This window comes from Rhinopithecus roxellana, chromosome 14 (assembly GCF_007565055.1).
Source record: "Rhinopithecus roxellana isolate Shanxi Qingling chromosome 14, ASM756505v1, whole genome shotgun sequence".
NCBI lineage: Eukaryota > Metazoa > Chordata > Mammalia > Primates > Cercopithecidae > Rhinopithecus > Rhinopithecus roxellana.
The window spans coordinates 63,603,263-63,630,702 of NC_044562.1; positions in this window are offsets into that span (position 1 = coordinate 63,603,263).

Here is a 27,440-nt window from a genome sequence, read left to right on the forward strand (position 1 = left end):
TGGGCTCACCCATATAAGCCAGGAAGATCTCTCTATTTTAAAATCATATATATTTTCTTTTGAGACGGAGTCTTGCTCTCTCTCCCAGGCTGGAGTGCAGTGGCGCAATCTCGATTCACTGCAACCTCTGCCTTCCAGGTTCAAGCGATTCTCCTGCCTCAGTCTCCTGAGTAGCTGGGACTACAGATGCCTGCCACCATGCCCGGCTAATGTTTTTTGTATTTTAGTAGCGACGGGGTTTCATCATGTTGGTCAGGCTGGTCTCAAACTCCTGACCCCAAGTGATCCTCCCACATTGGCCTCCCAAACTGTTGGGATTACAGGAAGGAGCCACCAGTGCCAGACCACAAATCCATAATCTTAACCTCATTTGCACATTCCCTTTTGCCACGGAATGGAACCCATTCACAGGTCCTGGTGATAAGGGTGAGAGTGAGGACATCTTGGTGATGGCGGAGGGGTGGGATTCTGCCTGCAAGTGGGTTGAGGGAAAATTTTATGGACTTCATTGTCTTTAGGTAATAAAAATACCATTTCCAGGTTGAACAGGGTCTGTAAGCTTCTCCCCAATTTTCCAGACTTTTCTCCTAAGCAGAGTCTATCAGTTGTGGTGGCCTCTGGGAAGGGAGGAAGTGTCCCTAGCGGGGAGTAGGGCAGGCAGACTGCTTGTCACTGTTTTTTCTGTTGTATCCTGTGACTTATTCCATGGTCATGGTGTGCCTGTTTAAAAAAATTATTTTTTAAGTGCCTTTTACTGCATGGCAATTATCCACTTCTCATATCAATGACCACCCACCCACCCACTCTGACTGTTATTTCGAGTTGGAAGCTGTTCACTTTCACAGAAATTACAGCTTCTGGTGTGTGTGTGTGTGTGTTGTTCAATTGTTTCATAGACATTAGGATATGGATACGGTTTGGCTCTGTGTCCCCACCCAAAGCTCATGTTGAATTGTGATCCTGAGTGTTGTGGTGGGGCCTGGTGGGCAGTGACTGGATCATGGGGATGCTTCCTCATGTTGTAGCACCATCCCCCCAGTGCTGTCTCGTAATAGAGTTCTCACGAGGTCTGTCTGTTTGAAAGTGTGTAGCACCTTCCCCTTTGCTCTCTCTTCCTCTTGCTCCCACCATGTAAGACGTGCTTCCTTCCCCTTCACCTTCCACCATGATTTTAAGTTTCCTGAGGCCTCCCCAGAAGCAGAAGCCTATACAGCCTGCAGAACGATGAGCCAATTAAACCTCTTTTCGTTATAAATTACCCAGTGGTAGGTATGTCTTTGTAGCAGTGTGAGAACAGACTAATACAGATAGGGACTCAAACTTTGTTTTTAAATCACCTAGTGAATTAATTGAAAATGAAAATTCCTGGGCTTCCTTAGGATCCCTGGGAATTCTGATGCAGGTGGTCTACGGACCCCCCATTTAGAAATGTTGCTTGGAAGAAGATTTCACCCGTTATTTCCAACTACCTGTGGGACTAGACAAAGTCTTAATGTCCTAATCTTTCTGGAGGCCGGTTGACTTAGCAGAAATACTAGGGTTAAAGTACCTGCCTGTGCATGGGGGAAGAGGCTCTGCTGTGAAGTACGGGACCTCAGAACCAGGAGTGCATGAGTACTTGGCTGTTACTCTCACATTTCATTTATACCAACGTGTGCTGTTTGGGAGGACTGGGCACCCAGTACATGAATCATTCACAGGATGTTAAAGAAAGAAAAAATTACCAAGAGACTAAAAAGTCCAGTGGTGCAAATAGCAGACAGTGGTTTAAGGAAGAAAAATGTCTTTGGAAAAGCATTTTAAGAAAGGAAAAGAGAGAGAAAGAAAAGCAAGCGCATTTGATTTCCATCATCCAAGTATAGAAATTGAAGGAGCTATGGATTTTCTCCTGGGCAGGAGCACATTTGTCCCTGGGATTGGCAGATCAGTGCTGTGCCCTCCCCAGCTGCTGCTGGCACTCAGAACCCAGCCACAGCCCGGGAAGCCATGTGCACAAGCTGCTTCCTTGGAAATGAGTTTTCCTAGTGTATAATCTTCCTATTCCATCCATAACTGTTGGCATCATCCATATCCCCTTCCCTTAAATAGAAATACTTATCAGTAAAGCCCAAACTTCAGTGCATATTGGCTTTAACGTTATCTTCTGTTGCCAAGGGCCAAAGCAGCAGCTGAAACTGGGGCCCATATTATGTGGCTGCTTAAAGTCATTGGAAATGCCTTGATGGGATCTTTGCCCCCCTGTGTACCAGTCCAGTATAAAACAAAGTTGAAAAAAAGGAGGCAATTCTCTGGCACAATAACATCCTATTGAGAGGAAGGGCTCCTGAAAACTTCCAGATGAAGTATCCTGTTCCTGGCTAGAGGATGCAGCCTGCAGCATCCTCCAGGAAACGTGAATTCAGGCAGCAACATCCCCGATAACAGAATGTGTGCCACTGCTCCCAGTCTGAGCAGACTGCCTTGCTAACGGGGGCTTCAACTCCCTTGAACAGTGCCGGCATTTCTTTGTTGGACCCTCAGTCTCTTTCACTGAGAGAGGGGGGAGGCAGAGTAGGAGGAGGTTTAGAAGATATTTCCCAGACTCCAGTAGCTGCAGAAATCAGAATTTACAAAGCCAGAGAGCAGTTTTTTCTGCTTGCTGGTAGCTCCTGCCCCAGTGTCTTTTGGTGACATTCCTCTTCAGGGTGGATGGGTGTTTCTTGGTCTGGGAACTAAGCGCCTTCAGACAAAAGTGGTACCTTTGGCCCCATCAATTGCATTTGTAGATGGAGGGCCTCAGTAAAAGACATGTTTTCAGGATATGGTGCTCTGCAGCGAGAGAGCAAAAGTTTTTCCTGAGGTTGGAAAATGATGACCAGCTAGAGCTGGGAGGCCTCCAAACCTCCTTGGCCCTATGGCCCCCAAGTTCTCTTTCCCACGGAGCCTGTGCATGTGAGCCTCCACTTAAAAGAGCCTCCACTTACCAGCCCAAATGCCCATCAACCAACAAGCTAATAAAGAAATTGTGATATGTATATACATATATATATGTATATATAACGGAATACTACTCAGTTATAAAAAGGAATGAAATAATGGCATTTGCAGTTACCTGGATGGATTTGGAGACTATTATTCCAAGTGAAGCAACTCATGAATGGAAAACCAAACATTGTATGCTCTCACTCATAAGTGGGAGCTAAGCTATGAGGATGCAAAGGCATAAGAATGGTAGAATGGACTTTGGGGATTTGGGGGAAGGGATGAGGGCAGTGAGGGATAAAATACTACAAATTGGGTGCAATATACACTGCTTGGATGATGGGCACACCAAAATCTCAGAAATCACTGCTGTAGAACTTGTTCATGTAACTAAACACCACCTGTTCCCCTAAAACCTATAGAAATTTTAAAAAAAAGGAAATGAAAAAAGAGCCTCCACTTAAAACATGTTCTTATTCTGTAATGATTATTTTTCCATTTTTAATTCCTCAGCAACATGGCTGAAGATCATTGTAAGATAACTGGTGTTAGAGAGTTGATATGATTCCAGCCTAAAACAACAAAAAAGTCACATTTAAAATGTTGAAACTGGGCTGTCTTTATGTGTATAATGAGACTTCCTTCTTGGTCTTCCTTCTTTCCTTCCTTCCCTCGCCGCTCCCTTCCTTCCTTCTTCTCTTTCTCTCTCTCTCTTTGTTTTCTGGGGACAAAGGCTTGCTCTGCTGTCCAGGCTAGAGTGCAGTGGCATGATCATAACTCATTGCAACCCCAAACTCCTGGGTGCAAAGCAATCCTCCCACCTCGGCCTCCTGAGTAGCTAGGACTACTGGTGTGAGCCAACATGCCTAGCTATTTTTTTTTTCTTTTTTGTAGAGGTGGAATCGCCCTATATTAGCAGGGCTGGTCTTGAATTCCTGACCTCGAGCCTTCCTCCCACCTTGGCCTCCCAAAATACCGGAATTATAAGCGTGAGTCACCACACCCAGCCTGCATTATTTTCTTTGTGGGCCTTCTATAGGTCCAAGTCTCCAGGGTGAAAATCACTGACTGTCTCATACAAATGAGAGAAAGGTGGCTCAGAGGGGGCAGAGTGACTTTCTCTGAGCTGCACAGCAAGCTGGAGGCACTGATTATAGCATGCCTTGGCCTGAGCCTGTGCTGTTCCCTGTCCTGGATATTGTTACCCCAGGGGTCCGTGTGGTCCCCACCTGCCTGCCTTCAGATCTTGCTGCACATTTCATCTCCTCAAAGAGGACTTCATGGACCATCTGCTATAGAATATGAGCTCCACAGGGCAGGCGATTTTGTGTAGTCTGTTCATTGCTGCATCGCCAGCACCTAAAGAGTAGGTGACACAGTGTAGGTCCTTAAAAAATGTGTGCTGAAGGAATGAACAATCCTATACAGAAGACAAGACAGTATTATTACCTCCATTTTATACACCAGAAGAGGGAGACACAAAGAAGTTAGGGAACTTTTCCCAGACCACTAACTTGTGATGTGCCAGGGCCCCATGGTGGATATACAGGCACATAAAGGTACACACACCTACACAAGAAAAAGAACCCTGCAAAGCTGTAGGCTTAGCTGGAGTAAGTGAGAATAAAAGGATAAAAGACAAGGTGGAGAAACTGACAAGGCCACATAATTTGGACTTTTAAAAAATAAACCAAGGAGGCTGACTACTGCAAGGGTTTACATGGGAAAGTGAATGTTAACATTCATAGCTTTTGTAATTGAAAGAGAAACTTGGGAGTTATTGGCATGGTGTTTTGAAACTAACAAGAAACTTAAGGAGCAATTTTGCTGCATCTCCTCATTTAACAGGGCCTAAAACTAACATGCTTAGCAATAAATGACTTGTCTCCGTTAGCCTGGCATGGCTGTGTTCTTTGACCCCCAGCACAGTGCTAGTTCTTTTAAACGGTGCAGTCAGGATTCTCACGTTTTTAATCCAATAGCAGCAATTCTTTAGTCTATGACGGATGCATAAAATTCTTTTTAAAACTCTTACTGAGGTCAGCTATACTGATTTATATTCTGATACGATCTGCATTAGTTTTCTACGGTTGTATAAGAAATTGGCACAAACTCAGCGGCTTAAAGCAACATAAATGGATTTATTTGTTTGTTTGTTTGTTTGTTTGTTTGTTTATTTACTTATTTTACTACATGAGAATATAGAGCAATGACACAAATGTATTATCTCACAGTTTCTGTAAGTCAGGAGTCTCCGCACGGGTTAACTGCGTCCTCTGTCCAGGGCGTCACCAGGCTGAACTCCAGATGTCACTGTAAGGGCTGTGGTTCTTGTGTAAGCCTCTGGGTCCTCCAAGTTCCTGTAGTTGTTAGTAGAATCCAGTACCACGAGGCTGTAGCACTGAGGTCCCTGTTTTCTTGTTGGCTGTCAACCGGGGGTCACTTTTAACTCCTAGAGCGTCCCTGAGGTCCCAGCCACATGGCCCTTTTAGGACATGGTAGCTCACTGCACAGCTGTTTGGTTGGTCTTCAAGGTCAATGGGCTGGTCTTGGAGTCTTATATGGCATAACATAATCGCAGGAATGACTAACCCATCACCTTTGTTGTATAACAAAACCTAGCCTAAGGAGTGTCTGTGTCCTCAATTCCCAGGTGAAATGCAGGGGGATTGCACATGATATGTACGCCTGGGGGCAGAAATATCCTGGGCCACTTTAGAATTCTGCCTCCCACACCATTCATTTTCATTGGAATTCCAGCATCTCACTGGAATTCTTTTTAGTTCACTTCTTACATGATTTCTGAGAAAAACTTCACACAAACCTTGTTGTGCACGTAAGTTGACCTTTAAATATTTCAGCACTACTTAATATTTCATTCAGACATTACACAGATTCCTCTTTGAACCTGGCTTTACTGACTGTATTTACTCTCCACCAGAAACGGTATGCTTGGAATGTGATTTCATTTTATAACTTCCACATCCCTAACTGCCAAAACACCGGCAGAGTTCACTCTTGAAGTTGCCCAAAGCTCTTATTTTCCAAAACCATCTTCCACTACCTGTGCTGGTGATGCTGTGCATGCAACTTCCAGACTCTTCCTCCTTGCTTTTCAGCTGTGTCCTCCCCAGGCTGACCATCTGCCTCCTTCAATAGTGGTTGCCCCGAAAGGCAAGGAAGATGGGTTTAGAATCAAAGAGCTTCCAGAAACCCCTCTGTCTACTTTGATGTTCTGAAAAGAATACAAAGTTCTTTTGGTTCTAGAGCTCTCGATTAATGAAAAATCACCAAGAGGCACAAAGGTGGGACTAAATCAACAAATCCCAAATCTAGGAAGCAGATGCTTCGAGGACTTATTTATTTATTCAGCATGTACCTGCGTGGCATTTGTGACTCAGCTCCGTAAGTGCTCTTACAAGAAGGAAAATCCTCCTCTAAGGGTTTTTTATACAAAAGAAGGGAAGAAGAGGCTCCTTTCCTGTTCCTGGTTTCTTAGGCTTTCCTTTGATGCTTAATATCTGGTTCTGAATCTCACAGTTCTCTCTCTGCTCGAGTCACTGTCACCTGACCTCCAGCGGGTCACCCACTTGTTACAGCCAATCTCCCAGACAATAACTCAGGTTATAAATTACTACAATCTGCTAATGTTTGCACTTACTGTTGTGTTTGTCTCTAAGAGGAAACAGTATTGCTCTATTAAAAGAAACTGACTTTGCCCTAAGAGGTTGTTCTACTATGTTTGTCTCCAGATGAATTATTTTTATCAGAGTAATAAATGATTTTAGAAAGCTTAAGGGATTGTGAGTGAGCAATTGTTATCAATCTAGAAGAGGATGGTTTCTGCTTTCACAGATCTGGATTTATAACAAAATAAAACTCTGACTCTAAGAATGCTTAGGGAGTTGATGCTTTGGTTAATTTATGGTTACATAAAAGCCAATCTGAATGTTTGTTTCAGTTACTGTTGTTGAAAGTCCATCTAAAATGTGATGGTTGAAAAAATATATAGAGATGCTTTTATTTAAAAAAATCTGGCTAATTCTATTTCTCTAACAAATGTATGGAACTGAATATAAGGTGCTTTAAAGGCTTCTGTGGTAGACAGAGAATACATCTGGGGATGTCTGCTCAGTTCAAAATGACCTCCCTAAACTGTTGCTCTCTGGAGAGCTCTGGCCGTGTGTGTGTAAAATAATCCTGTCTTCTGGCCACAGTGGAGATGGCACCTGGCCCCAAGAGAGCCAGTCAGAACCTTTTATCTGGGAATTTGACACTAGGACTAATAACAAGAGGATAGTTTCTCCCAGTGGTTGAAATGACAACATGTGAACTTGGGAGCTGGGGACAGCCATTTTCTCGACAGCAGGTGGACTAAGGGATAGAGATGTCTGGCCTGTCAAGGAACGGCATTGAAATCAAGTAGAAAGCCAGCATGTTCTCCCTGGGTGCCCACTGGCCTCCCATGCCCAGCACTGGCCTTTCCTGAGGTCCAGTTGCATTTCTGCCATTAGCTTCAATGGTTCTTCTCTTTGATCTTACAGGAAACTTCCTATTTCTGCTTAAGCTGGCTGGTGTTACTTGCATCCCAAAGAAATTCACACTGGTCCCCTGGTCTGGCTCTGGTGTGGTCCTCCTTCCCTGTCCTATGTGGTGTCCTGGTCCAGCTCATCTCCCATCATCCAGGCATGAAACTTGGATGCTACATTCCATGTCTCCCTCTGCCCCACAGCCAAGCAGACACCAGGACCTGTGCGTCCCTCCTTGCTCAGCCTCTCCCTGTGCCAACTTCAAACAAACAAACAAACAAACAAAAAACACCTTTTTAGTTTGGATGCTTGCACATTCACATGCAGTTGTAAGAAATACTGCAGAGAGATCCCACATAACTTTCGCCTAACTTTCCCAACAGTGGCATAACTATAGTATAAGAAAATATCACACCACCAGAAAAATGACGCTGATACACAGAGAGACATGGGGATAAATTATTTAAAATTAACACAGGCCTACTGTCTATGGACGTCCATCGTCCAAAAACAAACAAAAATGAACCTTGACCTAAACTTCACACCATACATTCCACAGATTTTTTTGTTTGTTTTTGAGACAGGGCATCACTCTGTAGCCCACGCTGAAGTGCAGTGGGACGATCTTGGCTCACTGCAACATCTACCTCCTGGGCTCAAGCCATCCTTCCACCTCAGCCTCCTGAGTAGCTGGGACCACAGGAATGTGCCACCACACCTGGCTAATTTCTGTATTTTCCATAGAGACAAGCTTTTGCCATGTTCCTGCCCCTTTGCTAGCCTACATTACGAGGAAACAGATCCAGTCCCAGACTCGCTCTCCTCATTAAGATGACACCTGGGCCGGGCGCGGTGGCTCAAGCCTGTAATCCCAGCACTTTGGGAGGCCGAGACGGGCGGATCACTGAGGTCAGGAGATCGAGACCATCCTGGCTAACCCGGTGAAACCCCGTCTCTACTAAAAAAAAATAAAAAAAACTAGCCGGGCGAGGTGGCGGGCGCCTATAGTCCCAGCTACTCGGGAGGCTGAGGCAGGAGAATGGCGTGAACCCAAAAGGCGGAGCTTGCAGTGAGCTGAGATCCGGCCACTGCACTCCAGCTTGGGCGACAGAGCGAGACTCCGTCTCAAAAAAAAAAAAAAAAAAAAAAAAAAAAAAAAAAGCAGTGACCTGGCAGCCTGGTCACTGAACTTCCCTGCAGTCAAACGTGGGTATTAGGAAAGGATTTTGAAAAATACCCATTCCACAATGTGGCTGCCAGGGTTCCAGCGCTGGAGGGGTGGAGTGTTAAGGCCAGGTCCTGTTTTCAGAGACTGTCAGGATGGGGAAGGTGGAGCTTGTTCTTTTGATGAGGGGCATCCACTCTGCCAGCCACGGCCTCTCTCCTCCAGCCACGCCCTGAATATATTCTTATCTGAATATACTATGACATTGGTGGCTACACAATGGTAACTTTTTTCTAATTCTATTGTTTCTTATCTTTTTGTTACCTGAATTGTTCTGTAAAGAAGATCTGCCCCCAACATCACCATTTTTTGGAATTATTTTGGATTTGTGAATGCTTTTTAAAAAATGCAATGTGTTGTAATCCATTTTTGGAAAACATTCAAACCATCCCAAATGCTGCCAGTTGGAAGCCCTTTAAGTCTGCTAATTTCACATTCTTTGCCTAGGCTTTGGGTACACCCTTCCTTCTGACACTAGAAGACATTTCAGGCTGACCTCATACTTTCCATGCTCCAGGCCTGGAATCACCCTTTTCCACTTTGGTGGAGAAACCAAACCAAGGTCTGGTTTCTAAACACCATTCTCCACCAATGGGACTGGGTGCAGTGGCTCACACCTGTGATCCCAACACTTTGGGAGTCCAAGGCAGGAGGATCACTTGAGCCCATGAGTTCAAGACTAGCCTGGGCAACACAGAAGGATCCCTGTCTCTACAAAAATTAAAAAAAGAAAGCCATGTTGTGGTGGTGGTGGGCACCTGTAGATGGGAGGCTGAGGCGGGAGAATCAATTAAGCGCAGAAATTCAAAGCTTCAAAGCTTCAGTGAGCAATTATTACGCACACCCCTGCATGCCAGCAGAGTGAGACTCTGTCAAAGAAAGAAAGAAAGAAAGAAAGAAAGAAAGAAAGAAAGAAAGAAAGAAAGAAAGAAAGAAAGAAAGAAAGAAGAAAGAAAGAGAGAAGAAGAAAGAAAGAAGAAGAGAAGAAGAAAGGAAGGAAGAAGGAAGGAGAAGGACGGAAGGAAGAAGGAAGGAGGAGGAAGAGAAAGGAGGAGGAGGGGAGGAAGGAGTGAGAGAAAGACAGAGGAAAAGCGCGGCAGGGAGACAAGGAAAAGAGATAAAGAAGAGAGAATCCCCCGAAAACGAGAAGAAAACGCCTGCCCTCCCCGCCTCCTCCCCCCCGAAAGGAAGAAAGAAAAAAGAGAAGAAAGAAAGAAATCCCCCTCCCTCCTCCCCAACCCCTCCTCCCCCCGCCTCCTTCCCGCCTTATGAAGTAAGGAAGAGGAAGGAAGGAAGGAAGGAAGGAAGGAAGGAAGGAAGGAAGGGAGGAAAACCAACCAAAGTCTGGGTGCCAAGTGTGCTCTTTGCTGCTATTGTGTCACTGTTTCTCCCTTTCAATGGGCAGAGATATGAAACATAGTTTTTTTAATTGAAATCATGGGTTCTTGTGATGATGCCTTTACCTCCTACCCCCAATCCCACACCAACAGGTTCTTCTTCACATTCCCACACCTCATATATGTTTATCTCCCTTTTCCCACTGTGAGGTCCTGGGTTTCCAATAACTACATAGTTCTTCATTTGCCCAGTCCTACAACCCCACAAAATATTTTTGCAATTACTACACCAATGTCACTGCTGAAAGCAAACCTATTAAGTAAATGTCAGCATTTCTTTGAAGACCTTTTGTCCTTAAAATCTATCCCACTGGAAGGTGCACAGTCAAAGTACACTTTTCAAAAGTTACTTGAATTAATTGTTATTTTTCTATGTGGTTATAATATCAATTTGATATATAGTTAGGCTTATCTGGGTTTTTTGTTTTTATTGTTATTATTATTATTGATATGGAGTCTCGCTCTGTCACCCAGGCTGGAGTGCAGTGGCGTGATCCTGGCTCACTGCAATCTCCACCACCCGGGTTCAAGTAATTCTCCCTGCCTCAGCCTCCTGAGTAGCTGGGGTGACAGGTGCCTGCCACCACACCCGGGTAATTTATGTATTTTTCAGTAGAGACAGAGATTCACCATGTTGCCCAGGCTGGTCTTGAACTGCTGACCTCAGGCGATCTACCCGCCTAGGCCTCCCAAAGTGCTGGGATTATAGGCGTGAGCCACTGAGCCTGGTCGGCTCATCTGTTTTTGCTTGTAATCAAATGTATTTGATTCCAATAATAAAAGCCAAGGAAAAATAGAAGAGTGTCATCTTATATAAAGCATGTAAGAGCACTGTGACAACAGAAAATATTACTCAAGATATTGAAGTGCAAATTTCAATTTCATTTAAAGGGAAGATGTTTCTCAAGAGATGTAGTGATATGAAATTATCTGGACTTAGAGGACATTGGCACTTTGATTTTCCTTCATTGTTTTCTCAGGCAACCCTCAGAGAGCTGGGAAGACTTAAATAGGGGCAGGTGTGGTGGTTTATGCCTGTAATCCCAGCACTTTGGGAGGCTGTGAGTGGGTGGATTGCTTAATCCCAGGAATTCAACAGCGGTTTGGGCAACATAGTGAGACCCCATCTCTACAAAAACAATTTTAAAAATTAGCTGAGTGTGGTCACACACCCATGGTCCCAACTACTTAGGAGGCTGATACGGGAGGATCGCTTGAGCTTGGGAAGTTGAGGCTGCAGTGAGCTGTGATCGTGCCACTGCACTCCAACCTGGATGACAGAGCAAGACCCTGTTTCAAAAACAAACAAAAAATAGTCACACAATCAATCAGGGCAAAGATGAACCCTGAGATGTAATCATGGATCAACCAAGAAAAAATATTACCTCCTAAAAGAAGACAAAGGCACCTGGTGATTTCAGTAGCTTCACAAAACGAAAAATGATGAAAACCCCACACCACTGGGCAGTCAGACTTGCCAGGGGTTTTTGACTGGCACACGGAGTAGGAGCGACAGGTGGGCTGGAGCCACAGTTCTGGCCATTTCTCCCTGAGCTCATTTGCCGTTCTGCCGTTTCTGCTGGAGATGCCACTGCTGTTTCATTCGCAAACTGTTCTGGTCACAGTTTGGCGGCTCAGTTGCTACTTTAAATCTTTATTTTCCCTACGTGTCATACATAATGTTAATTAAAATTTTGATTCCCATGGGATTCACAAATTTCATAATTTAAAAATGTGTAATTTCTTTAATTGGGATTCAAATAATGCTGACCTCCCTGAGGAGTTACTGTACATGAAGCTGAACTAGTAATAAAATTAAAATGTCAGATGAGAGTGAAATATACTTTTCTGCCTTGATACGTAGCTGAACACTTGCACACTGTGAATCCAAATACGTCCCCCCATGCTTCTTAAATTTACCTAGCAAGGCCTCTATTCATCATCTTGCGTTTCCCTGGAAACCATTGATAAGATTTCAAAACACTTCAAAACAATATAACTCTTCTCTAGAGATGTTTCCTCAGTTGCCGAGGAAACCTGTCTCTCTTATTTTGGTTCCAGGAGTGAAAGGAATGAAGATTCCTATGCCAGGAACAAAACCGTATCTAAAAATTTTGAAGACAAGACCTGCCCTGAATAGGAGGATCTTTAGGTGCTTCCGTCCTCCACCCACTGGATTTTGTCCCCTGTTCTCTTGTTAGGGTCCCTTATGCCGCAGGATGAGGGGGCTATGAGGCCCAGCCCTCACTCACAACCTCCTCCAGCCCAGCTGGAGATGGTAAGTTTTGGAAAATGTACAGGCCATGCAGTGTGGGGTAGTTGCAATGCAGTGTGGGGTAGTTGCAATGCAGTGTGGGGTAGTTGCAATGCAGTGTGGCACTGTGAGTCTCTGCATCTCTGTCTCTGTCTCTCCCGCTCTTCTCAGTTTCTTATTGTTATCCCAATAATTAATGGAAACCAACCCTGCAAAACCCGGCCCCACCCTCTCCTGCCCCAGCCCACCTTCCTGGTTGTGGGAAAAGGCCTGGGGTGGAGACAAGGAACGGCTAATGCCACAGGGAGGAAATGAAAGCTGGTTGGAAGAGGGAAAGCCTCAAAAGAAAGAACTAAATTAAAGCCTCTCCCATCCCCTCCAGCCAGGGGTCAGCTCCTCCAAGTCCCCAGGCAACAGAAGTGAATGTAGCAGCTAAGGTCAGTATCCGGTCAGATGGTGCAGCGGAGGCCCTAGGAACTGGGCGGGGCCAGGACCACTGAAAGGGGAACGGGCAGGATGAGGACAGAGATGGGAATGGGAACAGGGAGTGGGAGAGGCAAGGTGGGGACAGCGGTGTGGAGACCCAGCTGGCCATGTACGTGCAGGAGTGGGCACTTGGCCAGGGCAGGGGTGGGACTTCTGAGTTAGCGTCCACCCGCACTGGCAGGAGGATCCATGGGAAGGAGGGGCAGGGACAGAGGAGGGTGCTCCCGGGATGAGCCTAGGAGGAAGGTCTAGGAGTCAGAGGTCTCACTCTAGCTCAGGGTGAGGCAGCTCCTCACAAAATGCATGACTCCACTTTTTAGAGAAAGCACCAAGATTTTCAGGAAAGTAAAACTGTGTATGACTCAGCTCCATTGGCCTGAGTTGGATTTGGCATCAGGCATAATGCTTGGTTCCCCCAACTCTTCTCTTAGAAGGACATGGATTTGGGAGCAGCATCAGGACTCTCACTGCCGGGGAGGGCAAAAGAGGCCTTTGGGAGCCTGCCTGCTGTGGGGCACATAACGATGAACAGGACATGACTGGGTCCCTGGGAGAGCCCAGCCCAGAGCAGGTGTGGAGGGGGCAGGCGGGCAGGGCCCATGAGAAATGTCCAGCTGACACGAGGCAGGAGTGTGAAGGGGAGCACGTCCACTGCAGGTGGGGATGTGTCATGTGGGAAGCAGCATTAAACTACGCCTGAAATTGTATCGACTGTTTCTTACAAATAAGAAGGAAGAAAGACCCCCCCAGGAACAACATGGTGGGGGAAGTTCAATGCCCAGGTGTCTGCAGCTCAGGGTCTGTGAAGGTGGAAGCCAAAGGGTGGGCCCGAGCAGGTTCAAGGAGCCTGTAGTCACTGTTGATAGGCAGGGGAGCCCAGACACCAAGCAGGGGAGTCCAGAAATCAGGCAGAGGCATGACAGCTGAGAAATGTGCCTCCCTTGGAAAACGTGCAGCATCTTTCCTCTCCCAGAGAATGGAGATAAAGGCAGGATTTTGAGGAAAGGCAGGCAGGTGGAGGGGGATTGTTTGGGTCCATGGCTTTCTGCAAATAAGAAGATGTCTCCATGGGAAGGTAGGCGGGTCTGTAAGACACACAATGTGTAGGGGTGAGATAGATGCCAGGTGTGGGTGCAAGGTGGATGTCTTAGGTTACACCTGACACCCACATTCCTTTTATTTGAGACAATGCTTTGCCAGGCAAGCAGGCAGCTGCCCCTTCTGCAAGGAGGACAGGACATTCTGTTCCACAGAGAGAAGCTTATTTGACACCACTTCACAATCCCTCCTGCTTCCTCGCAGTGCCACTCCCGGGATTCTCTCTCACTCCTGCATCATCAGTTCCTGGATTGTTTCCATTAGCAAATGCACTAAAAACAAACACACGAAACAGCATCCTGGCCCTGTTCACGCCCTTCTGCTGCTGCCTTCACTTTCTTCCCCCTCTGCAGTTCAGCTGCTTGGAGGAGCCCCTCTGCCTGCTCCTGCACCTGTCTTTCTCCCGTGTCATGGTCTCCCTTCCTTTGCTCAGCTGGGCCTCCTGTACCGGGCTGGATTAACCACAGTCCTTGCTCTCAGACATGCCCTCATTGCTGACCCATGGATGGCGCACATTTGGATTTATATGTATCTAGTTATTTTTGAGCACCAGAAAATTTACCACCCAAAACAAAAGCTCTAACTTTGACAACGATCTTCCTGTATCCAGATGGTTCTCCTTTGACCCGCCTGCATTTCTCCACCTGAGACTAATTATCGCCTGAGTCCTGGCTTTCATTGGCCTGCTTTCCTTTTCATACAGTTTTATTGCTTGTATTTATGCCAAGGAAGAGTTCATCTGCTCACTTGTCTTTTGAGGCATGAGGTTGTTTCCATGTTTTTGCTAAAACCAGCAGGGCTGCAATGAACATCCTTGTACATGTTTCCGGTTGTATGTGACTGATATCTCCTGGGTTTGTCTCTCTTCTTTTAAAATTACTTTATCCAGAACTGCTTTCAGTGCACACATGTCTGTCGTTTTCCACAACAATGTGTATCTCAGCGTTTCCCCCATCTCTGCTGTGCTCTCTGCCATCACTGTAAGTGGTCACATCCTCTGTCATACGGATTGACCTGGTGGCCCCCCTACTGCAGGACTTCCGGCCGATGCAATGATTCTACCATGAGTGTCCTGAAAACGTGACTTCCTTTGTCTTCAGATTTGTTTTTCCTTTCTTCCTATGTCATTGCGTATCACTGAAAAGTAGAGTAAGTGAAGTCAGTGGCCAAATGGAAACCATTCAGCCAACTTCACTGTATGTGCCTTGTATTCATCCGTTCTTACACTGCTATGAAGAAATACCTGAGACTGGAGTATTTACAAGGTTTAATTGATCCACAGTTCCACGTTCCCGGGGAGGCCTCAGGAAACTTACACAATCATGGCAGACGGCGAAGGGGAAGCAAGGCGCCTTCTTCACAGAGCGGCAGGAGGGAGTGAGTACAAGCAGGGGAAATGCCAGACGCTTATAAAACCATCAGATCTCATGAGACTCACTCACTATCATGAGAACAGCATGGAGGAAACTGCCCCATGACTCAATTACTTCCACCTGACCTCACCCTTGACATTTGTGGATTATCGGGATTATAATTCAAGGTGAGATTTGGGTGGGGACACAAAGCCAAACCATATCATGCCGCTATGGGTTCTCTGTTCAGCATATTTGTATAGATCTGCAAATAATTGATTATTTATCACTGATTATCAATTGAAAGATGCTTCTTTGGCTTTTCTAGAAGGAATTGGAAGAGTTCAGGATTTCTCCCACAATAATAGATGTCAAGTGAAAGAGAAGGAAAACGACATAAAAGAAAAGATACAAAATAAAGATTTTCTATCCTTGTGTGGAGGCAAGGAGCAGAGTTCTCAGTGTTTCAGCTGTTAGTTGCTAAGGAACAAAATTCCCCAAAACTTACAGGAGGAAAACAATAATCATTTTATTATTATTATGAATTTCGTGGGTTGGAAATTTGGGCAGGAGTTGTAGAGTTGACTTGTCTCTGTTCTCTGTTCCACAATGTAAAAGACTTGAATGACTGCAGTCTTCTAGAAGTTTCTTCACTCACATCTCTGGTGCCTGAGCTCAGCTGGGACTACTGATCAGAATGTTTCCAGATGGCCTCCCCATGTGGCGTGGGCTTTCTCAGAGCATGGCAGCTTCAGAGGTATTGGACTTTTTACAAGGCAGTTAGGACTTCAAGAGCAAATGCTCCAGTGAACAAGGCAGAACCCACATGGCCTTTTAGTCCTGGCTTTGGAAGCCACACAGCATCACATTTGGCCTGAAGAACTCTAAAGACTTGATCCCACTGGTCACGTTCTTGCGGGGCATGAGAGCTGGATCCAGCACCTCTAACTCAGCCGTGTGTGGAGAAGGGCCAACTGTTGAGATGCAGAATTACCAAGTAGTCCATGGTTCATTTTCTTCTAATGTCCTCACTAACTGTCACTGGGACTTGGCAGTTCCTCCCTGAGTAAGATCAAATGGGTTGGAATTCACTTGGAATCTATTCTAATGAGAAAGAAGACAGTCTTTAACTGTGATAAAATAGTGCTTGGGATCCACTGGCTTTTTGGTTGGGGAGAAGAAAACCACATGGGAAGCTGGCAGAGGGGAAGTCAGAGGAAGGGAGTGGTGTCCAGAGAACTCCTATACAGCTGTGGGCTCAGGAGCTGAATAGGAATGATGGTTTCCTAATTATGAAAACAGGAAAAGGTGCCACTACAATGCTACACCAAAAATAAAATAAAAATATGATGTGAATGCTTAGTGAGAGAACACAATCTTTGGGCTGCTTGTTTTCAAGATGTGTCTATTTCTCCCTTGGGGACCTTTCTGAGAGGTGTCTGTGATTCCAGGCTGGTATTAGGGGCAAAATTCCACCTTAACAGTATTCCAATGTCATCACCATCCCCAGGGCGTTCCCAGAATGGTTGAACATCATTGCTGCAATGGTCACGGATGTAGCTTGGGCCTGTCCCTGGCCACTCATCACAAGATGGTGGGTGACTAGCATTGGAATTCCCCTCAGATCAGTGAAGGACAAGAACCAGTTGAAAAATTCACCAGAGTCCTACATGCATCCTTGATCAAGACCTGAGACTTGAGGGAGTTTCTCTGAGAGGAAAACAGAAATAATGCCATTTGAGAGTCCTTCCCAGCCCCCGGGCAGCTGTTCAAGTCTTTGTTTCCTACCCATTTCCTAAACACATTCCACAAACAGAGATACTTGAATTACTAAAATGATTTTTCATATTTTTAAAAGGCCTTTTGAAAGAACACCCCGTGGTAGCCCATGGTTTGTACCTCCCTGAAGGTTCCAACCTCTCTGCTTTCTGCTGCTGTTTAGGCAGCAGCGAAGCTCCAGTGGGTGGACTTTCCTGTTCTCATACCATGATTCAGACGGGTCTGACAGGTCTGTATAGCTTGTCTATATGGCCTATGGACTGACCCTATCAAAGACACATTTGCTGAGAGACTCTGGAGCTCTCCGGGAAGTAACTCTTCCTAAGAGGAAGGAGGGTTGAAGAGCACACAAGGGTCTCTAGTGAGTGAGCCAGGTGAGGATCAAGGGCTCATTTTGGTTCTGGACAGCATCTATCCTGCAAACTGCTCTGTGTGTGGCCCAGCCCACACAGACTAATGTCTGTGCCTTAGGAAGAGGGCTCTGAAATAAACAAGTGAAAAAAGGTAAGTAAGAATGAACAGATTAACTGTTTCACTCAACTCTCATTCTGCAATGTTGACTGTGGGAGGGAAAGCATATTGAGCTGGTGGCCCTGCAGGTGGTTTCGTGAAGGTTTCATGGTGACTTCTGCAGCTCTCTTGCAGTGCTGGTGGCTTCAAAGATGTTGATCTTGATGTGGCAGCAGACATCTCAGAATGGAGCTGGAATCCAGGTAGCACCTGCTTGCAAGACATGCCCTGAATCTCACACATCCCTGTTGCCTGGAATGTGGAGACAATCCCCAGGAGTAGTGTATGGAATGATTTCTGCATCAAACAGTCCAAAGGGCTTGATGGGAAGGGCAAGGCCAGGACCAGACCAGATCAAGACCCGATAGGGAGGCCTGACCAGGAGTCAGGGCACTAAATCACATAGAATCCCCAGAGCTGCCAAATGAGCAATCAGTTTATCAACCAACACACATAGGTCTCTTATCTCAGCTGTCAAGTTCACAAAGATACTTTAAATTTATAATCCCAAGAGAGAGCTAAAACCAGGAGGTGGAAAGTTGATGGGAAACTTTATAATGGATGGATCAGGCTGACAACACCTGATTCCTCTCATTTATCTTAATGTCACCAAAGGTGGGACCCCAGACATCCTGTGCCTCTTGACTCTCAGCAATAAGTTTCTAGCATCACCTGTAACATATTATTGTCCATAAATTGAACAACCTGAGCCGAATTGAGCCTCTAGATCTAACTATCCATCCACAGGAAATATGAGGTTTGGAAGATAGCCTTAAATGATTCCTCAACGATTCAACCAGCCCAATCCAAAAGTGAGACATTCTATAAGATAAATGACCTGGAAAATGAGCTGATTGCTTCCAACAAATAGCTGGCATGGAGAAACCAGAGGAAGAGTTGAAACTGTTAAGATCACAGGATAATTAAGAGACATATCAGCTAAGAGCAATAAATAGTGCAAATGAACCGGAAAAAGTCACTTTCAAGAAAACAATCAGGAAAACTGAAGATAGATTGGTTATTAGATAATATTAAGGAATGATTACTAATCTTTTGGATATAAGAATGGTATTGTGTGTGTGCCTTTAAGCATTCATCATTTATGTGTTAGAGATAAGCACTGGAGTATTTTTCAGTGAATGATACGGCATCTGGAATTTGTTGTACATGCTCGAGAAAAAAAGCCAAAACAGTTTTGGGAGGATAGATGCAACACAAAGAACAGAATGTGGGTAATTGTTGGAATGAGTGATGGGCACTAGGGGTTCATTATACTATTCTCTATACTTTTTTTTTTTGAGATGGAGTCTCTCTCTGTTGCCCAGGCTGGAGGGCAGTGGTGCGATCTCGGCTCACTGCAACCACTGCCTGGGTTCAAGCGATTCTTGTGTGTCAGCCTACCGAGTAGCTGGGATTATAGGCACATGCCACCATGCCTGGCTAATTTTTGTATTTTTAGTGGTGATGGGTTTTCCCCATGTTGGATAAGCTGATCTTGAACTCCTGACCTTAGGTGATCTGCTCACCTCAGCCTCCCAAAGTGCTGAGATTATAGGTGTGAGCCACCGTGCCTGACCTTGAAATTATTTTATATTAAAAGATTGTTTTAAAATGTCACCCTGGATTAGCAAAGGTGTGGAAAGATCTGTATTAGTCTGTTTTCATGCTGCTAATAAAGACATACCCAAGATTGGGCAATTTACAAAACAAAGAGGTTTAATGGACTCACAGTTCCACGTGGCTGGGAAGGCCTCACAATCATGGCAGAAGGTGAAAGGCATATCTCATATGGTGGCAGACAAGAGAAGAGAATAAGAGCCAAGAGAAAGGGGTTTCCCCTTATAAAAACATCAGATCTTGTGAGACGTATTCACTACCATAAGAACAGTATGGGGGAAATCGCCCCCATGATTCAATTATCTCCCACCAGGTCCCTCCAACAACACGTGGGAATTATGGGAGCTACAATTTAAGATGAGATTTGGATGGGGACACAGAGCCAAACCGTATCAGGATGTGTCAGGCTTCCCTACAGCAGATGTTGAGAAGCAGATCTTATAAGGGTGATGGAACAAGACATGCCCCAGAAAAGACTAGTTGGGGAAGGAAAGTGGCACCAGGGATAGGGAGTTGCTGGGGCGGGGGGGCAGTATCCCACAAAGTCCCCTGGAGGGTAAATGATATGGTTTGGCTGTGTCCCCACCCAAATCTCATCTTGAATCGTTTCTTTATAGCAGTGTGAAAATGGGCTAATACAAACTTTGGCTCCACCCCACAGGAGAACTCCAGAGGAAGGGGAGCTCACACTTTAGAGTTGCCTCGGTCAGGGGTAAAGAGTGTTTATTTTTAAATTAAACGCATGGAGTGTGTACACATGACAACCACACTAAGAAGTTAATTCACTGGTCCATTGTTTTCCCTAGGTGAGGGAGGTATTTTAAATTTTCATCTTTATACTTTTGCAGATTCTCAATTATGAACATATATTATAATCGAAGAAAAATGATGAAAGATACATGACATAGATATTTAAAATTTAATGCAACACGCAGCACGCTGAGAGCACGGCTGGCTTGGGGTGCCAATATCAAGCATGGACATGGGTGCTAGATTAGAAAGAAGGTGCTGGAAACATGCACTGGTTTGTGCGTGAATCTCGATGTCTTTGATGTCAATGGGACTCACAAGGAGAGAAGCAGATTTTGAGAGGAAAAAGATAGTTCTGTTTGGACATATCTAGTTGAAAATGCCAGTGAGTCTTCAAAACTATAAAGAGACACCACTTCACACCCGCTAGGATGGCTAGAATCAAACTGAGACAGTAACAAGTGCTGACAACAATGTGAAGAAATTGAACCCAAGTGCACTGTTGGTGGAAACAGAAAACAGTGCAGCTGCTATGGAAAACAGTGTGGCAGTTTCACAAAAAAACAAAGATCGAATTAGCATGTGATTCAGCTACTCCACTTCTGGGTATATATATTCAAAAGAAAAGAATGCAGAGTCTCCAAGAGATAGTTGCACACCCAAGTTCATAGCAGCATTACTCACAATAGCCAAAAGGCAGAAATAACCCAAGTATCTGTGGACAGATGAATGGATAAACAAATGCAGAATATATTAATACATACAGTGCAAAGCTACTCAGGTTTAAAAAGGAAGGAAGCATTAACACATGCTACGGCATGGATGAATCTCAAAAGCATTAAACGTTATGCTAAGTGAAAGATGCTAGTCCCAAAAGACCACATATTATATGATTCCATATACATAAAATGTCCAGAACATTTCTACAGAGGCAGAAAGCAGATTAGTGTTTGCCTAGGGCTGGAGGACGGAGCTAGGAGAGTAGAGTTCCAGAGCTAAAGCTTATGGGGCTTCTTCTGGAGGTGATGAAAATGTTCTAAAATTGTAATGGTAGCTGCATATATTTGTGGATATACTAAAAATCATTCAATCGTATCCTTTTAATGGATAAATTGTGTGATATGTGAACAATAAACTATTAAAAATATACAAAATGAAACATATAAAAGTATGAGTCGGAAAGTGATGCAAATTCAGGATTGAAGTGAGTGTGGCTCAAATGTCAGTCAAAGACTTATGAAGGTTCCGTTTGTACCTCTTTGGAGACAGGGGTCTTTCTGAATGCCCGTGCCTTGTGATGCACTTTTAGTGAAATTAAATTTGAGTTGCTCACTTTTTCAGTAATTAATTATGCACAGAATCAATTGCATTAGTAAAGACCCAAACTGCTGGCATGGACATGGTGGCAGTCAGCTGCCTACCAGAGGCTGCCAGCTGCCAGAGCCGTTCTACAGGTGGAAGGGGTTCAACGAGAAATGCCCATCATACGGCATTGCTCCAGGTTCTGCCAGTCACACGTGTACGCAGAGAAACTGCCTTTTTCTCAGTCCATTTGGATAATCCGCTATGGTACATCAATCCACGATTGCCTGACAAACACGCATGCACGCACAGTCACACATATACACACAGTCTCACATACACACACACTCACATACACACACATCACACATCCACACACATACACACTCTCACATACACACACATTCACATACACACAGCACACACATACATATGCACTCATACACACATTCACATAGACACACCACACACACAGTCATACACACCCATTCACATATGCACACCACACACTCTCACATATACACACTCACATACACACACTTGCACATAAACACACACACACCACACATACATGCACAATCTCACATACACATTCACACACATGCACACACATTCACATATACACACATACACATTACACACACATTCACATACAGCACACACATACACACTCATACACACACATTCACATACACACACATGACACACATACGCACACACACAACACTCATATGTACACACACACTCACAAATGCACATATACATACACACTCACATTCACATACACACATTCACACGCATACACACACACACACAAGCTAACTGAACTAGGGGATGACAGTTGCCACAAGCTGACCCATCTGATTCTCTTTCCTGGGATCTTTAAATGTGTGGACACTAAAACTAACCTATCAGGGACAGAGCAGGAATATCCTGTTGACTTGGAGTTTGGGCCACCCATTTGAGGATGGCCACATAGGACCACGTGCAAATGTGTGGGCTGGTTGGTAGCAGGGAACAGTGAAAGAGATGGTGGTGAAGGGAACTGAGCAGACACAACTTGAAGTCACCGCTACCTTTGTTACTGACAGCTTTCCCTGTTCAGTCCTTCCCGAGTCCTGACCATGTTTCTTGCCATTAGACTGCTTAAGGTACCTTTGTCTACATCATAAGGCTCTCTTGACTCACCTGGTTGAATGGGCTTCTTTCTAGAAACCAAGTGTGATGTTGTGAAATATACATTTGGTCTTCCTCACTGTTTCCTAACACACAGCTCCTAAAATCCTTGGAATCTGCGGAGCGATAAGAGTGTCTGTTGTATGCTAATGAGATGACCAGTGGCTGGCAGCCTCTAGGTGGCTTCAGGATGGGAGCTGGTCACAGGAAAGACCAGGGTGTGATTGATGATTGGGACTTTCAACCTCAGCCTGCAACCTCCAGGGAGGGGAGAAAGGCTGAAGGTCAAGTTAATTACCAGTGGCCAATGATTCATCAATCATGCCTATGCAATGAAGCCTCCATTAAAACCCAAAAGGACTGAGTTCAGGAACTTCCCAATAACTGAACATGTGGAGGTTCCTGAAAGATGGTGTGCCTGTGGAGGGCCTGGAAGCTCGGCACCCATTCCTCCATCCCTTGCCCTATGTATCTGTTCATTGGTATTTTTTGTAATATCCTTTACAATACAGTCATGTGCCACATAACGATAGACCACATGTGGAACAATGGTGCCCTAAGAGTATCGTACTGTGTTTTTACTGTACTTTTTCTGTGTTTTGATATGTTTAGATACACATACACTCACCATCATGTTATAGTTGCCTACAGTATTCAGTACACTAACATGCTGTACAGGTTTGTAGCCTCAGGGCAACAGGTTTTACCATATAGCCTAGGTGTATAGTAGGCTATACAATCTGTTTGTGTGAGTACACTCTATGATGTTTGCACAATGACAAAATTACCTAATGACACATGTCTCAGAATGTATTGCTGTTGTTAATCAAGGCGTGACTGTATACCAGCACATGTGTCTCCCTGAGTTCTGTGAGCAGCTATAGCAAATTAATTGAACCACAAGAGGGAATCATGGGAACCTCAATCTATAGTCAGTAGGTCAGAAGCACAGCCACAACCTGTGCTTGCAACCGGCATCTGAAGTGGCACGGGGGAGAAGCCTTGTGGGACTGAGCCTTCAACCTGTGAGATCTGATGCTACCTCCCAGTAGACAGTGTTAGAATTGAATTGCATTAGGGACACCCAGCTGGTGTCCACTGCAGAATTGGTTGCTGGTGGAAAGAAATCCCCACACATTTTGATGAACAAGGGTCACAGAAGTATTCTGTGCTGACTGTGCTATGGTGAGTAGAGAGTAGGGGAAATGGAGTCTGTTTTTTCCTCTACCCTCTCACCAAGTAATTCATGAATGAGACTAAGAGGCTAATTGTGTGACTAACACATTTTAAGAAGACCGTATTTGGTCCATAAGCCACATGTAGAACAACCAGGAGAATAGGGTGAGAATGACAAGGGCAGAGAACAGAACCGGCATCACCCAGCAATTCTGTTCCTAGTTATTGACCCTAGAAAGATGGAAGCATTTGTCCATACAAACGCTTGTCCATGAATGTTCACAGCAGCGTTACTCATGATAGCCTGGACACAGGAACACTCCAAATGGCAAAAGTAATCAGCAGAGAAACAGAGAAATTATAGTATATCCATGCAGAAAGACATCCCGCCTCAATCGAAAGTAATAAACCACTGACACATGGACAATGTGGATAAAACTTTAAAACTTCTTCCTGAGCAAAAACAATGATTTCTTTTACGTGAACTTTTAGAATGATAATACTTAGCTATATTACAAGAAACTAATCTGTGGTTGCCCGGGGCTGGAGTCGGGGAATAAGATTAATCGCAGGGGCCAGGAGGAACCTTCCAGGGGTGATAAAATTATTTTTCCTCATGGCTGGAAGCAAGGATCCAACTTTACCATTTCTCAAAAAAAAAAAAAAAAAAAAAAATCATAGTCGGGCGCGGTGGCTCACGCCTATAATCCCAGCACTTTGGGAGGCCGAGGCGGGTGGATCACGAGGTCAGGAGATTGAGACCATCCTGGCTAACACGGTGAAACCCCATCTCTACTAAAAATACAAAAAATTACCTGGGCGTGGTGGCAGCGCCTGTAGTCCCAGCTACTCAGGAGGCTGAGGCAGGACACTGGCATGAACTCGGGAGGCAGAGGTTGCAGTGAGTCGAGATCGTGCCACTGCACTCCAGCCTGGGCAACAGAGCGAGACTCTGACTCAAAAAAAATCATTTACCAGTCTAGATGTTTCTACTAAATAAACAAGGCAGAAATGAAGTCTTGACAAAAATAGGGTCAGTGGTTTTCAGCCAGTATGAGGAATATCTAAGGGAAGAGGCGACCATTACTCACGACATGCTCTTATTTCTTCAGCAGTTATCTTTGCAGGAAAAAAAATGGAAAAATAAAAAAAGAAACATATAACAATAAACAACAATAGGAAAGGAAACAGGTTCCTCTAGGCCTGAAAGACTTTGGAAGAAAATGAATTCCTCAGAATGAATAGTGAGCAAGTTAAGTAGCGAAAAGCTGGAGCATCCTTCCTCCCCAGCCGCTGCCAACAGTAGGTCTGGAGGACGTGGTCTGTTACCCACTTGTAATCATGTCGGGATTCAACACCTTGTAAACGTGCGTTGTCTCATGCCATGTCCAGAGGGCTTCGGATTTTCACCAACAGCACTTGAGTGGATAGGTATTGCCATAACACCACTTTTATTAAGAGTGCAAATGCTAAACAAATGAGCCTGTTCAAGAGCAGTGGACGGAGATGGAGAGGAGGGGTAGGAAAATCCCCAGACATTTTTCTTTTAGGAAACCGTCCTCTCTCTCAGGCCCTCAGGTCCAGAGCCAAGCAGGCTTCCCTAGGTGCTGGGCGAGTGGTTGTCCTGGCTGAGACCACAGCGGATCTTCCAGAGTGGTCAAGGGCATGGCCTGAAGTGAAGGTCAGGCTGGGGGATGCCAGCCAGCTGTACCCAGTTGTTGTCATGAATGCAGCCATACCTCCAACATGCCAGGCCTGCCTCCTTGCTGATTTCCACTCGAAACACCAAGAGTCAAATCATTTCTCCTTACATGAGGTTCAGGTTGACTTCTCCAAGGCTAGATCATGTTTCGTCTTTCTTCATTCGACTCTGGATATGTACGTATAACTCAGGCAGAAGAAGCACCGACGGATGGTGTCTGTTGCAGAGTGAAGTGCAGCAAGTGCAGTTAAAGGCCGTGAGTTTTCCCAGGAGACTAGGAGACTAACTTCAGCCGAACTCTTGGGGGCTTATGGCGGTCTTTCATTTTGACAAAGTTGGGCTATTAAGTCACAGGTAATATATTAGAACCAGGCACCTGCAGGCATTTTCAGGAACCCACCATACATCCAGGCCTCTGGGCATGAAATTGTTTTATCAATATGATAGTAGTTTTGTTCCTTTAAGCAACTCTGAGCGCCAATAGAGGATGCTGTTTAAAAATGACATTAAGAAAGGTGAATGAGCCCCAAGAGCTGGCTGACTTCTCCAAATGGGGGAAACCCTCACTCTAGCACTGACAATGGCTGGCTGTTTGCATTCAGATGTAAACAGCCAATTAAACACTATGTCCAGCTCCAATTTTGAGTTCCACAGGATTGTCAGATCAGACTGCCCATATGAGAATTTGGATGGCCCAGCAATGGGATCCTTCCTTCCCTCTTTCCTTGCCTTCTCTTCCATTCCTTCTTTCCTACTCAGTGTTCAGTGTGCCAGCCCCTATACTGCCTGCCAGGGATGCAATGGTGAGCACAGCCAGGTGGGACAACACCCAGAATCTCGTGGGGAGGTAGCGTTAAGGAAATAGTTATATTAAAGATGGTGTAGGCTGGGTGTGGTGGCTCATGTCTGTAATCCCAGCACTTTGGGAGGCCAAGGCAGGAGGATGGCTTGAAGCCAGAAGTTTGAGATCAGCCTGGTCAACATAGTGAGACCCTATCTCTAAAAAAGATTTTAAAAATTAGCTGGGCATGATGGTGCATGCTTGTAGTCCCAGCAACTCAGGAGGCTGAGCAATGGGAGGGTATCTTGAGATTATGGCTGCAGTCAGCTATGATGATGCCACTGCACTCCAGCCTGGGTGACAGAGCAAGACACTGTCCCAAAAAAAGAGAAAAGAAAGATGACCTAATTATAAAACAAGGTAAGTTGTCCAGAGTAAAGGGTCATGGGGCCTGTGAGACTTTAACAAAGAAGCCTCCGGGGGTTCAGAGAGCATCCCTAGGGAAGTGTTAGAGGGAGTGACCCAGGGGAGGGTTAGGAAGGGATGTGATGGAGAGAGTCATCTCCAGGGAGGGGACCCCACAGATCGCCAGAGAACCAAGAGTAGCTCCCAGATGTGCTTTTTCATGTGTGAAATGTGACCCTTCTGTTCATCTTGTTCTCGCAGAGGCCTCTGCTAAGGAAGTGACATCCAGCTTGACAAGATGTTATTTTGAGTCCTCCGGAGTCCATTCAGATAAGAGATTCTGGCTGCCTCTAATCAGAGTGACTGGGCTGGCCAGTCACCCAGTAAGTGTAGACTGACTTTAACAACAGCACTTGCGGGTCCCTGAATTTTTGATTGCATATCTCTTTAATTTTTTATGCAGCTCCCACAAGGGCATTTTAAAGATTTACAAGCTGTTCACAGGATGCTTCAAGATACTCGAAAGCATCAGACTACGTGAAATATACCTGTTTTAAAAGATTGTAGGGAGAGCTGTGATAAACAAAGCGTATGTTAAAGAAACATGGCTTTCAATTTATCCTCAGAACCTTAATGGAAGGACTAATATTTTCCAAAATTACAGTTTTGAATTGCCTTATGGCTATTTCTTTGCATGTATAGAAAACATAAATCAAAGGTACTTTACACGATTTTTTAAAATACCATCTTGTGTAACAGTGAAAGAGAAGCTGTGATCCAAAATCATTCTCCAGTAATTTCTTATAAAAGGCTGAGCAAGTATCTGTGTATTTTGGATTTTCTCTATTGGAAACTAAGAAAAAACCTTCCTCTTTTTCTTAGACTGTGGGTTTTTGCAAAGATATACTCAATTATTTTTCCTCATGTATTAAGTCATATA